Source organism: Pteropus vampyrus, unplaced genomic scaffold (assembly GCF_000151845.1).
Source record: "Pteropus vampyrus isolate Shadow unplaced genomic scaffold, Pvam_2.0 Scaffold419, whole genome shotgun sequence".
Classification (NCBI taxonomy): domain Eukaryota; kingdom Metazoa; phylum Chordata; class Mammalia; order Chiroptera; family Pteropodidae; genus Pteropus; species Pteropus vampyrus.
The window spans coordinates 2772189-2787193 of NW_011889200.1; the positions used below are offsets into that span (position 1 = coordinate 2772189).

The following is a 15005-nucleotide window of genomic DNA, read 5'->3' on the forward strand; positions in this document are numbered from 1 at the left end:
CTAAGTCAGAATTGAACCAAGGTGGGCTGAAATCAAAAGTCCTTCTTGACTCTACCTTCACCCCTGTGGTACTAATCTCCCCAAAGGAAGCTTGAGTCATCTTTTTGGTGTTTAGCTTTCCAGAATTCATTTCATGCTTTTGTATACACATACCCTTGGGAAATAAATATTTTTGTTTTATTCTTTCTTTTTTATCTACATAAACCATACCATCTGGTGTTCTTTCTTTTACTACCTCTCGAAGAAAGGTAAGCCAAGCACTATTTTTAAATGATTCAGTTACTTACCCGGCAGGGGAAATACCACATTCATGAAGGTGATTTTCCCAGGGTGAGGCTCATCCACTGCATTCCAGGTGAGCTGACTTCTGCAATTTCCCCAAATTTGGAAAACTTGATTGCATAATTTGTGGCACTGGTGGACTGCATTCATGCTCTCTCCTGTTTAAAAATGATTCAAAAACTTGAATTCGATGTCAGCTTTCTCCCATGAAGTATGCTGAGACCCTTAAGAATTTGCAGTTCCACAATTTACAAAAGATCTGGACTCAACCTGAAGCTAGAAAACACAATTCTAGACCAGTAGTTCTTCTCAACCATGGCTGCACAGTAGAATCACCTGTGGAGTTTTTAATAAGAACTGATGTCCAAGCACGACTCTAGACAAACTGAGTCAGAATCACAAGAGACAGAGCCCAGCATATTTCTTAAGGGTCCCCAGGTAACCCTCATGTGCAGCCAAAGCTGAAAACTGCTAGTCTAGAGCATGGGTTGGCAAACTATGGCCCTTGGGCCAAATCCAACTGGCCACCTGTTTTCCTACTACCCACAAGTAAAGAATTTTTTTTTAAACATTTTAAATGGTTGGAAAAAGATCAAAAGAACAATTATATTTCATAACATAAAATATATAAATTTAAAATCTGTATCCATAAATAAAATTTTATTGGAACACAGCCATGCCCATGCATTTATGTATTATGTATGGCTGTTTTTGCATTATTAATATATAGATGAGAAACTGCAACAGAGACTCTGTGGCTTGTAAATCTGAAAATATTATCTGGCCCTTTGCAGAAAAAAAGAATGCTTACTCCTGGTTAGTCCTTCACCTTCCTAAGAAAGCCACCTTCACAGAGTCTGTAATCTCAGAAGGAACAGGTATACCACTGTCTAATTGAGAGGTTCTAAACTTGGGTCGTGGCCTTCATTAAGATCACTCTATGAATGAAATTGTAACAAAATTTTGAATGAATTTGCATTTTTCTGGACAAAAGATCCATAGCAGGGACAATTTCTTCAAAAATTTCCCTAGATAATTGGTAAGCCTAATAGCATAGGTAGAAGACAAAAAGTAGTCATGGGTGGGTTGAAAATGAGCAGCAACTGGGATGAAATATTAAAGTTGCACCAGATTCAAGTTATTAATGTCTGCTAATTAGAAATAGCAACATCTCAAAGCCTAGGCATTAGCCTAAATGTCACTAAATTTCCTCACCCGGGCAAAGGAAATGGCCGATTCCAATTGCAGAAGTGTTATAAGGACCAGGTAGGTCAGACTGTGGGTGGTAAAATACTTAGAAAAAGAATAAAGCATGATCATTAATTATTTCTGTTTAATGGTTCATTTCCTTTCATTAAAAAAAAAAAGCTTATCAGATCAAGGGATAAAAGGAAGAAGAGGGAAAACAGAATATCCAGAAGAGTTCTAGGAAATAATTGATTTGGACTATGGCCTTAGGACTGTGAATTGGATTTTTCAAATATTTGGAAAGTTGTCTAAGAAATACACAGACATCATTGGTCTAGGACCCCTGATGACCACATTCAAATTGTTTCTGAAATTTCCCAAAGGTTTTAACAGCAAAAGTTTCTCTCAGGCCCTCATCAATAGCAGTGGAGAAGGGTAAAATGACCGTGTTCTTCTTCAAATCTTTTTCATAAATAGCTTGGAAAACATCCTACTCCCTACCCACCAAAAAACGCAAGCAAACAAACAGAAAAGAGTCTCCATCTCAGAAAAGATGGCACACTGATTTCAGGAAAAAGCATTCTAATGCTGTTGGCATGTTCAATTTTTTGCAAAATGTTCTCTGTGTTCAGATTTTTTAATAGAGCTAATTCTTACTTCATAGACAGTGAGTGTCTGGGGATAGACTTGTGAATGTCAGTTCTTAAGACTTACCATGTCAGGGTGCTTCTTATACATAAATACTGTCATAGGCATGTAACACAATGTGGTTGCCTTATTTAGCCCCTTCCACTGGAGCTGTGACCCCCTCTCCTGGTCATAATTCAAGAGTCATGACAACCCCAGTTCAAGGAAAAGGAAGAGCTGCTGGGTCAGTCTCTCTATACATATGACTACGGGAAACTTACATTAATGTTTCAGGTTCCTTGACCCCATTGTAACTCTCAGATACAATTTACCTAAGGGGACCCTCAGCTTCAGTTAAACTATCTTTCTCTGAGTAGTACACTCATGCCCATGAACAAATCCCTAATAAAAATCTGGCTCAACTAAAATTTTTAAAAAGCTCACACCTTAGGTTCCTGGAAAATTTATGGTATGTGTGTGCTAAACTTTGTTATTGCTGAAGTAAGACAAGCAAAATTGGCACATGGCTCATTAAGAAAAACCAAATGGTATAGATGTTAGCATTTCAATTGTAGGCGGGTTTTCAGATTTCACAGAATGGCCTATTTTAAATCAGATATATGCAATACAAGATGAATTTACAAGGTGTCTCCTTTAATTGGATCACCCCCTTCTTGCTCCATACCTGCGGAAGGGAACAATTAAGTATCGAGGCTACATTTCACAAGTGGTTTTCAGGCGACCTTGTTACTTTATAGTCACAACTCAAATATCCGGTCATTGAGGGGAAATCTAAGAGCAAGGAGCTTTTCTGAAGCCCACACCATTTTCTATTTTGATCCACTGCAAATGTTCTCTCCCCAAGGCACAGGAAGGACACATGGAGCACATCTTGGCTAAAACATATGGTGCTGAAACAGCAAGCTGATAAGTATTTAGTAGTACTTGATAGTGGTAAGAGATCAATTATTGTCATATAAATATTAAAAAGCTCTGCTAGTACTCTTTTGAAATGAGAGTATATTTAACTATGATAACTATCTCCCTGTTAATAGCAATCTAACTTGCCTGAGAAACAAAATGTCACCTCATCAAGTGAAGCTCAGTTAAATGCTCAGTTGGTCCAAGGTTGTGTTGCTGCTATTGATGCTGCTGCCATCTGTCATAAAAGCCAAAACATGAAATAAGTACCTATTATTTTCCTTTGGGACCATGATTCTTCCATCCTGAAGGTGACAGGAACTTTGTGGAGACTGCCCACTGTGGACTTTTGTCTAGGCAACTAGATCTCCTAATTCTTATGAGAACATTGAACCTTGCCCTGGAATCTCTTTAGCTCTTGAGGTTCCAGAAGTTCCTCTGTAGCAGATTCCAGCAATCAATCCACCAGCAAGCACTGACTGAGTACAACCTGATAATTAGTTCAAACTTCTACTCCTCAAAGCCCAACCTTGTCCTAGGCAGGATCAGTGAAGGTAATGAATTAAAAAAGAATTGTCTAGGAGGTTGAAAATTCTAAGATTTGGATGCTTCCCTAATCTCTTGTGATTCCAAGAGAATCGTGTGGTCTGGAGAGCTCAGGTACAGAATTTCTCAGTCAGGACACTGGCAAATAGCCTCCTACTTCTCCAAAGCTAAAATGGCAAGGAATTCCCTAAAAACTGAGTGCACTTCCCCTGAAATTTTGTTGTAATTCGGTTACAGTGCCCTCATAAGCAACACCAGCTCCAAAGAACAAGTTCCACTTACTAAATCAAGAAGAAAAATATTTTAATTATTTGAGAGTGTGTGCAGTTGTGCACAGGTAGGAAGACATTCAAAGCATCAAGAGATTTTTGACCAAAGAAAAATAAATTCCAATATACACAGTTGTAGAAAGGATATTTATATGCTAAAATCACAACCTTTGGCTATACATGAGAAGGAAGCTCTTCCTCTGTGAACTGGAAAGAGCAAAATAGAGAAAACAGAATGTATAATGGTTGAGAGCATGTGTGTTGAAGCTGGACTGCCTGGGTTCAATTTCTGGCTCTGCTAATTACTCAAACAAATCATTTAGGCTTCCTGGGCCTCCTTTTTTTCATCAAAAAAAAATCTGAGAACAGACTCCACAACCACCACTGAGCAGATCGGACTCACTTGTTCTTGTGCCTCTCTCCGCTTCCTCTGCCACCATGTCTGACAAACCCAATATAGCTGAGATTGAGAAATTCAATTAGTCAAAGTTGAAGAAGACAGAAACACAAGAGAAAAAATCCACTGCCTTCAAAAGAAACAATTGAACAGGAGAAGCAAGCAGGAGAATCGTAATATGAGGCATGCACTGCTGATATGCACTGTACATCCCACAAGCATTGCCTTCTTGTTTTATTTATTTTAGCTGTTTAACTTTGTAAGATACAAAGAGGTTGGATCAAGTTTAAATGACTGTGCTGCTCCCTTTTCACATCCAAGAACTACTGACAATGAAGGCCGCACCTGCCTCTCCCACCCGCCTGTCTTGCTGACAGAGAAGGAAAAGAACTTGCATGTTGGTGAAGGCAAAAGCTGGGTTGGATGACAGTGAAATCTAGAGTGAAAACCAAGATGATCCAAGGTGTCCTGCAGGCTATAAAATGCAAAATGCAGTTTAATCATAGCATGTGTGTGTGTGTGTGTGTGTGTGTGTGTGTGTGTAGACATAGATATAAATATATATAGTTGTTATCCAAATGGTTTTAAATATTGGAATGCACAATTTTTAATATGCAAATAAACTTTTAAAACCTGAAAAATTAGAATAATAATAGCTCATATGTTTGTTATGAAGATTAATAAATTTTTAAAATTTCAATCCAATTTAAATTTAAAATAAAAAATGTTTCAGTGTTCAACTCTAGAATTTACCTTTATTTCTAATTAATTTTGATAGAACAGCGTTCCCACTATTTTAAGTCCCCTGTCTGCCACTGCATTTCTCTGGGCAGAAAAGTGCAAAGACTTACAAAGCAAAGATTTAGTTTCGTGGGCATGTCAGGTACTGCAAGGAAGGCTGAGGGCGAGTACTTTGAAAAGATAAACCTTTACCTCCATATTAAATGGGCTATGCAGTGCATCTGCAGATCAGTATCAAATGTTACTGTGTAGACCTACTCCATTGCTTTGTCTGGGAGTGCAGCTTCACGAGAAGCTTTCCCAAGGAGTAGGCTTCCCTGGGCTGCCAAAGTTACAGAAAGATAATTCATTTCCAGAATTGTTATAAATTGTTTTGACAACTGCCTCTCCCGTCTGCACTTTTTGTTGTAAATATATGATTGGCTAGGACCAGAACATTGCCCACGATGAGATGATTAGAAGAAGCAGTACCTTGGTGAAACTGCCCGCTCAGCTCTTCCCAACAGCCCCTCCACATCAAGAACACATTTTTCTCCCTGTCCCCACTACCCTACTCTTTTTTTTTTATGAGAAAAAAAAAACTGTCTTTTCTTTATATTCTCATCCCAGCTGGTGTTTATTCTCTCTCCCTTTCCCTTCCCCCTCACTCCACTTAGGGGAAAAATGAAAGGAAATGTTGTTTCCAAGCAGTTAAAAGAATGCCTTGTCCTGTGGTAGGGTCAGCAATTTGGGTAGGGGTTGCAGGGAGAATTCAGTGAAACCACAGGAGTGAGTAATAGCCATTGGACTGAATGCAACCTCCCGGTCTCTTCTGCTTGCATTTGGTTTGTGTTTCTATATTTTATCTCACTTTGGTTACAAGTCCTCAAAGGTCAGGGATGTGGTTTCCTTTACATTGTGACCAGCTTCTAGCATAATCATGGTAATAAGTGTTAACATTTGCTGAGTGCCAACTTTATGCCGGGCAGAGATAAACATATGCCTATTATGTCCTTCAAACTCCGTATCAGCCCTATAGGGTTGGTACTCATGATCCGTCCTTGACAGATGCAGAAACTGAATCAGAGAGATGACTGAGCTGTCTAAGGTCACAGAGTGAGTGAGAGGAGGAGTCTCCAAAGTCTGTATGGATAACCACACCTCAGAATGACGGTTTAGTTGTCCTTAGGCCACATTTGAGCTCATTATGAGTGCAAGTCTTCAGAGGGCAAGCCGCAGCTACTCTTCTGCTAGTAATTAGCTTATTGGAGGCTCCCAAACCACATAAAACAATCTTTCTCATGCCTAAGAATAGCAGAGTTATTTTTTAGCGTTTTTTAATGGGCGTAGAAAAGGCCATTAATTCTAAGTTACTCTCCTGCTGTGTGCCTGAAAATGAGAGGTGAACTATGAGGCTGATAGGGTGGTTCTGAGAATAAGAACAACCTCTTTGTACAGGAGTATTCTTAAATTCCTCTGAACACAAAGGAAAAAAAATAAGTGAAATTATGAAGCTATTTTTTTTTTTAATTGGGAGAGTAAATTTAGTGCTCAAGAATGAGGAACTCAACAGGATGATCTGAAGCAGACCATTGTGTTTCACATCTCAGACTCTGCCAATCTTCTCCATAAATACCCAGGCTATTCCAGGCATGCTTCCTCTGTGGCACAGATGCCACCAGTCTCGGAACGTCATGGGGCTAGAGATGTAATCGGCAAAAGAAGCAAAATACCATGTGTTGACACCACTGAACATTCTCTAGGGCTTTATAGTTTGCAAAGTACCATGGCCTACATGATATTGTTTGTTCCCTTTAAGTTTGTGGCCAATTAGTATCAACCCCATTTTCCACAACAGGATCACAAGACTTCATACAGTGACTGGACATGCCCTAGCTCTCACAGCTTCTGAAGTAAGAGAATTGAGATTAGAAACCAGGTCAGCTGACTCCAAACTCTGCATTTTCTGATAATGTGATTTAAGAACTAGGAATTTAGTTTCTGTTTGTTAAGGTGCACCACAGTATTCCCAGATACCAAGGAATATTCCAATTCCAATGTAGATGCTAAGGGCCTGGCACACACCTTATAGGCTCCCTGAGAAGGCACACTTATTGGGTGTGGTTAGTACATTACTGGGACATGTATCACCCAGCCAAATCTCTTTCAATCTCTGGTTCCAGCCTTCCTCTTCTCTGAAGTCCTAGAGAATACAAATACAGAGTGTATAACTCTGCAGTATTGTACATACATAGTCAACTTGATTTATTAGTTACACTCCATCTTACTAAGTTTAATGATGTTTCACATGTGAGTCCTGCCTCTCTAGACAGATTGAAAGCTCTTGTGTGTTTTGCTGCTGTGCCCAAGACTGTATGACCACATGAATGACTGCTAACACATGTGTTTTTCCTAGTAAATAAACGTATGTATGTTCACATTACAGTTAATAAGGAGGTTAGCTGTAGACTCCCAACAAATCCAGAACAAAGTAGAAAATCAATAACGATGACATTGAAAATCATTACTGTTTACTGAGCATCTACTTACTATATGCCAGGCATTGGGTTAGGAGCTTTCTGTGCATTATCTCATTTAATTGCCTAACAATTTTATAAGATTGATATTGTTATTATTTCTAATCTGCAGAAGAAACTAAAGCTTGAAGAAGTTGTCCTCAAACTTTATGATCTCAAGGCCAATTTACACTCATAAAAATCGTGGAGGAATCTAATGAGCTTTTTTTATGAGGGGTATATGTATCTCAATATTTAGCATTTTAGAAATTGAAACTGAAATTTTTAAAATCCAAACACACAACCCATTAGCCATCAAAGTATGACATCATCACTCATCATGGAGCCTCTGGAAAACTTCACTGTAAATTAGTGAGAGAATAGAAGTGAAACAGAGGAATTGCTTCTTAGTATTATTATGAAAATAGTTCTGACCTTATGGACCTCCTTGGATCCTCAGACCACTGAAAACTATTGGCCTAGAGGTTTGAATCAGAGTTCAAGATTACTCAAAAAGTGATCAGATTTGAAGCACAGAAGTCTGAGTCCAGAGGCCCTACTTTTAATTACTGGGTTACATTGTCTCCCTAAAAGAGATTTCTTTGGTTTGCTGTCAAGTCAGGAAGAAAGGGGAGTGGCTACATTCTATAGGAAGCAATAATCATGGTGGAAATGAGCATAAATGTTAGAAACACTCAGTGGCATGCTACATTCTTTGCTTAGCTGAGGGGGGTGGTGGCCGATTGTCCAGGGTTCTTAGGCTTCCTTTTTCAGTCTACCCTGAGGATAGAGCAAGAATCTTGCCTAGAGCCTTGATACCCTTCCCTCTTCTCTACAGCCTCCTCCCTCCTTCCCATGAAGTAGTGAAGAGAGGAGGCTCTACTAATTACTGGTTGTGTGACCCTGGACAAGTGACTTAACCTCCCACAGTCTCAGTTTCCTCACCTATAAAACAGAGATAAAAATAACATCTATTTTACAGCCATGATTGTGAGGACTACATAAAATAATTTATGTAAGGCTTTTCGTATAGAGATAGCCATGTAGTTAATAAATTATCTAAAAGGAAATAAAAAAAGAGGAAGCAGATACTACTAATAACAACTTGTGGAGCATTTACCCTATGTGATGCAGTGTACTAAAGCTTTATAAATATAACTTAATCTTTGCAACAATCTTTGAGATTGAGATCATTTTCCCAATGGAAAAACTGGAACAGAGAGGTTAGGTAGCATGGCCAAAGTCACAGAACTCATAAGTGATGGGACTAGAACTCAAATGCACGCTGTCTCATTCCAAGACCTGAGCTTGGAACCACAGAGCTCTCCTCAAACAAAAGTCAAAGCTGCTATACCTATTGGAAGCAGAAAGCCAAACATTTATCCTAACACCTCTGGATCCAACAAAAGCATTAATAAAAGAGAGTCATTTTCATCAACAGTGTGCGAAGGGTCAAGGAGATGATCTGCAGTGCTCGTAGATGGGACACACACCATGGTTGCCTATGGATAGCAGGATTAGAATAGGAGGCACAATGTCCTACTTATCATCATATATTTGTTTCAAAGCCTGAGAAACTCATGCATGAACTCTCTGCACTGAATAAATGGAAAGCCCTTGCTTCATTCAATTCCTCTCCATCAACTGATGAAATGACCAATGGACTGAACCACAAGCACCTAGCTGGCTCTGAGGCAGTCTTGAGGAAACCAGAGCCCCTCATTGGTGATTTGCAGAGAAATTAGTTGTTGATGGGCCGCTTATTTTCTTGTCATTTTGAAGTGACACAAAACAGAGAAATGCACAAGACACATTTCATTGTAACCAGGCAGTCCAGGCAGCTGTCAGATTTATGCTTTGCCTTCATGGTTATCCCTCCTCCAGAAACATTAGTGACATTCGCAAGGACCCCTTTACTAACTGCCTCAGTGACATCAAATCAAGTAATGGGATGAAACAGAAAATGTGTATGGGGGGGTAGGGGTTAAGGAGTGGACCCATGGAGTATGAACCAAAATGCATTACAATATCTCTGACACTGGTGTCAGAAGGCATAATTTGTATAAAGAGCACCTTGCACAATTACTTAGTGTAGTCTGAAGCAAAGGCGTTAATAAAAAATAGTTCACATTTATTGAATGTAGTGAATGTGCCAAGCATGTACTATATATGCATTAACTCATTTAGTCCTTACAATAGCATTGTGACAAAGGTGCAATTTTTCTCCCCATTTTGCAGATGAAAAAATGGAGACAGTGATCCTTAAGTGATTTTACAAAGGTGAAAGAACTAGTAAATGGGAAAGCTGGGACTTGAATCCAAGTAGTTTGACTCCAGAACCACATTCATATGTTATACTGCCTCTCTTGAAAGAGGAAATGGTGAAAAATATTCTAATTCCATATGATGAGTCATTCATTTATTCAGCAAACCATTGTTGAGCACCTAATGTGTGGCAGGAATTATGCCAACACTGAAGAGCCTGAAGGTCAGGGGAAAAAGTCCCTGCCCTATAAAACTTCCAGTCTAATGTAGGAGACAGATATTCATCCAAAAAATCATGCCAGTAAGAGTAAAATCACAATAGTGACAGGTGACACCAAAGGAGACTATATGGTTCTCTGAAAACATGTAATAGGGAGCTGTAACCTTGAAGGAGGGGGTGGTGTGCCACTGGAAACGCTGAATAAGTGAAAATTGAGTTGCAATCTCAAGAGGTGGGGGAAGAGCATTCCAGACAGAAGGAACAGCATGTGAAAACTATTTTTTCTCCTTTTTTCTCCCAAGCTTCTTCGACAGCTGCACTGGGCTCGTTCTCTGGCCTCACTTTGAGTTAGATGGTTCGCTTTATCATGGTAAGACAAACATGAAAAATCTAAAAATAATGGCTTCCTTAAAAAAAAAAAAAAACAGCCTGATTACATAAAAAGATTTCAAACTCCTGGCTCACCATTTTTTCTCTTTTCTCTAAATGCTCAAAGATGAGCAGGGTATTCAAAGAAGACTAATTGTTCCAGTTGCAGCTTAATTTGCCCTCTTCTTATGAACTGGTTCTGAAAGTTCCCCATGACAAAGGAAGAAGGGTGAGTCAGAGTAAGAAGGTAGAGGCTCTGAGGGATGGTAGGGGGTAAGAAGGAAGCTCAGGAGAGGTGCTTTCTGCTGGACTGCATCATAGTGCCTCTCTCCATCTTCTCCCCACTCACTCAAGCGCATTGCTCTTTCACATCTTCCTGCTCCCATCACCCCACCAACCTTGGAGCCTGAATCATGAGCAGGGACCTCTAAGAATCCATGCAAACTTGAGCTGCCAGCCTCAACGGGAACTTGGAATCAGGCTGGCCTTCCAATCAGACAAAGAACAACAAATACCATATGATTTCATTTATATGTAGAATAAATAAAACCATAAACAGATATATAGAAACAGAACAAACTGATGGTCACCAGATGGAAAAGGCATAGGGTGATGGGTGGAAAAGGTGAAGGGGAATATAGTCAATAATATTATGACAACTTTGCACAATGACAAATGATTACCAGACAGTGTGGTGATCATATTGTAAGGTATTTAAATGTCAAATCACTATATTGTACATCTGAAACTAATATAACTAATTGTATGGTAACTATACTTAAATAAGTTTAAGAAAAGAAGGATTAGTACAGCCCAAGAACAAAGACAGGTCACAAAAGCACCCTCTTATCCTCAAAGGCCTCAAACTTGTTGTGCCCCTCCTTATGCATGAACCACAGAGCCTTGGAAGTACCCTGCATAAAGGTAATTAAATGTGGTGCCACAGGATGTTACCAAGCAACCATGAACTGGTTTGCTTACTTACTTATTTATTTTGGCCATAAATGTAGACTAAGGATAATCTTCCTCTGTTAGACCGTGATAAGCTTAGCAATTCTTACCCCAGCAGCAGCCATAACATTTAGGATATTGATCTCCTCACTCTGGGCCTCAGATTCACTATCCTCACAATACAGATGGATATGGGGGAGTGGGATGGACTTGGTGGTAATTATCTATACGATCCCTTCTAATAGCGTGTGATAAGCAGCAGCCCCTATTCCCGTGTAGTGGTGATAAACATAGAATTAGCCTAGATTTAAATCCCGGCTCCACCTCTTGCTAATTGTAATACTGAAAAAGTCTTTTTTAGTCTTAGTTACCTCCTCTGTAAAATAGGGATAATAATGTAAAATGGGGATTACATTAGTACTTACTTATAATGTAAAGTTGCAAGTCTCGAATGAGGCAACACATGTAGAAGAGTACCATCCATTAAGCTCTCAATATTTCTTAACTATTATTCTTTATGAACTCATTTGTTTTAGTGTCATGAGGATAATTAAGAAATTTAATGAAAACTCTACAAATACACATCTAGTGTTACCTGTGATTCTCTTTGTCTCAGTTATACAAGGTAAGTATTAAATAATTACCTCAACATTTTTGACAATTTTTGCTACAAATATTCCACTCTGGCACCTGTTTGGTTTCTGAGCTTAGACTTTGTATCTTTTCCTTTCTTCATTTTTAACCTCTTAAGCACATTTCAAACCATTTCTTCTCAAATACAATTATACAATAGATTTCTCTTATATAATCTCATGTATGAAATTAAGAGTTAAAATATGCTAACCCTGAAGGGACTTTTTTCCTTCCATTTAAAGGAGTCATATTACAAACATATATTTAAGCCCCAAGGTTGCAGTTTTCCCCATTTTCTCTTGACACCTAGAGATCAATGAGAACAGTCTGTGAGAGCTCATTGTTTTTTTTTTCCCTGAATCTATAGTGACATTGATTTATAACTTAATAGTGATTCCCCAGAGTACTTAATAACATAGATTACACTCTAATAAATGCATTTAATGTAGGCTTCAGTGACTAAAAGCTGATCTATTAGACTGGTATAATATAGGAACTTTCTTCTTGGTTACTGAGAAGATTTCTAAGGCATTGGTACCTTTTAAAATAGGAGTATTAAATAAACATTTTTCTACTGGTAGATTCTTCCTACAAATTAATTTTTAACAGGGAAACAGAAATGTATAATTCCATATTCTCAGAATATGCTCACCATGTGTATTTTAAAGATCAGGCCCTTTTATTTTATTTAGCTTTAATTATCTTTATAACATTCATGATCATTAAGAAAATTAAGACGTTTAGTACTCTTCAAATGTAGTTCGTAATGTCAAGATTCCCTTTTTGCATTTTATTTTCTGGTTCCTGAATCTGGGTCAAATCTGCATGCACTACACATCCCCAAATATACTTTATCCTTTATTTTCCCCAGTCCTCAGGCCTTGATATGTGTCAATCAGTGAAAGAAAAATCTTAACATACAGATGCTTGTACTAAGCATCTGTCAGTAACCTCATAATTAATAACTCTGACATTGCCTAGCATGTCCAAACATTATAAAGCTTGGCTAACATTTTGATCAGACATCAACAGTGTGTTTAAGAGCTTCTATTATGAACAGCTAGGGGGTAGGAAATAATCACATTGAACGAAGAGTTCAAGTTCTTGCAACTTGTGGTGAAATCTTTCTGAATATTGATTCCCTTTCCTAATAGGCTCAGAAGTTCAAAGCAAGGACCAGAGGCCATGGCTCCCCATTCCCTCCTTCAGACAAACTGCTTCTCCTCCTCCTTCTAAATGGACAGGATTATGAAACAATTTTTTAAAGCTACATTACCCTCTTGACCTCTTTTCAAGAAGCTCTGTTATTAACTTAAATTCTTTCTGCCAGAACCAAGTTTTCAAATTGTTACACTCAGATCATTCCTCCCCACCTCATCCTAGTGGTGTTTAAAAAATGATGCAATGTGGATAATTTTGTATCTTAGAATGAGGCTTTTAAAATTCATCCTCAGATAAGTTAGCATTACTCTTCATGAGTGGCAGGCAGGTGTGACAACTGATTGCTGAGCCTACAGAAGATCTGGCACTGGTAACTCAGATATTAAGACAATTTGAGGGTCTGCCCATCTCTTGGTCCTTATATGAGCAGAAAGAAGCCTCACCACATCCCAGAGAGTTGGGGGCTACTATCCTGCCACATGATAGATATGCAAAAGTATACGCCAAATAAGTAAATGAAAGAATGAATGCTTATTTGATTTTAATCACAGCAAGGAAAGAAAGCCCACAGATTTCTCCACCCCACCACCTCCATACCCTGGTGTCATTCCAGAAACAAGCTGTGTCATCATAAGTTCTCCTTTATTCCTCAGAAATAGAGACTGGGCCTTTTGTATTTGGCCAGTGACTGAGAACATCTATGTATCTAGAAAACCTGCCTTAATTCAACTAAAGGCTTAAAAAGAGGCCACAAAAAAAAAAAAAGAAGCTACTAGATTAGACATCCAGGAGGCTACTGGTGGCTCTTAAAAGAGAAGTTCCAGCGGAGTGGTGAAGACAGAAACCACCATACAGTGTGCAGATGTGAGTGGATAGGAAGCAATAGAGGCAGGAAATGTAGGCCAATCTTTTAAAAAATGTGTCAGCGAAGAGAAGGATGGAAAGAAAGAATAGCAGCTTTCGGGGATAGCTATTCCCCGTATTTTCCCTATCAGGGTAGGTGTTTTTAGGGAAGGCATTTATTTTATTTGGACTAGGTAATCCTCGAGCCTTCTTTTAACCCAAGAGTAAATAACTTTTGGAATCAGAAAGGTTGAAGATGTAGGAAAAAGAAGGAATAAAATCAGGAGAAGTTTCCAAAGAGGACTTGATGGTTAGTCTTGTTCAAAGGGACAAGATTGCTGCTTACCTCTTCCTCTGTGAGGATACAGAATGGGGAAAGAATACATAGAGAAATATTGAAAAGAGGCAGAAGTGGTAATAGAGATGTGGCTAGGACATTATGAAGAGATTCAAAAGGGAAGACAAGAATTATGAAGCTCAAAGGGGGTTTCACGATGGTGGTGACTGGAAGACAACAGGAGGCCCTCCTGATGAAGGGTAGTCAAGGGGGCACTTGAAGCATTTTCTTATTGGTTCCAATAAGAGCAAGGCTCTGGCCTCAATGAAGGCAAATGTTGTCTGACCAGATGCTACTCTCTGGGTTTCTGCTTCAAGAATTTCTAGAGACAAATAACCCAATGGAGCAATCAACTATCTGTCATTTTTCCATAGGAAAAGCTAAGAGAGTAATCTTGTTTAGCCGGCAGGGCTCATCAGTTCTAGAACTGTCTTCCTGCCACTGGAGAGGAAAGGGGTAGAGTTGTGCGATTTTCATAAAAAACAAGTCCCAGTCAATAAGTGGGGAGTTATTAGAAGTCACTCAAGCCTCCTGGGAAGTTTTAACACCAGGCTAAGAACATTTCAAATCCCACATGTCTTACCCCAAATGCTAAAACTTCACCACTGTATTTGGACTGTGTTGGCTCCTTGCCTATTTATCGAAAAGATTCTCCCCTATAGCCAGCCATCATGTGTGAATGCCCAACTACTAGAGTCATTTATTTGAGTTAATGCTATATTTTACGAAGATATATGGAAATGAGAGAGATCACCTAGCA

The 15005-nt window shown here is 38.9% G+C and overlaps 1 non-coding gene across 1 annotated transcript; it reads left to right on the forward strand.

Annotated features, from left to right (window-relative positions):
• The first annotated feature begins 279 nt into the window (after window positions 1-279).
• On the forward strand, window positions 280-443 carry LOC111732029. Its single transcript, XR_002777399.1, has one exon. It is a non-coding gene; the product is annotated as a U1 spliceosomal RNA (small nuclear RNA).
• Window positions 444-15005: the final 14562 nt, after the last annotated feature.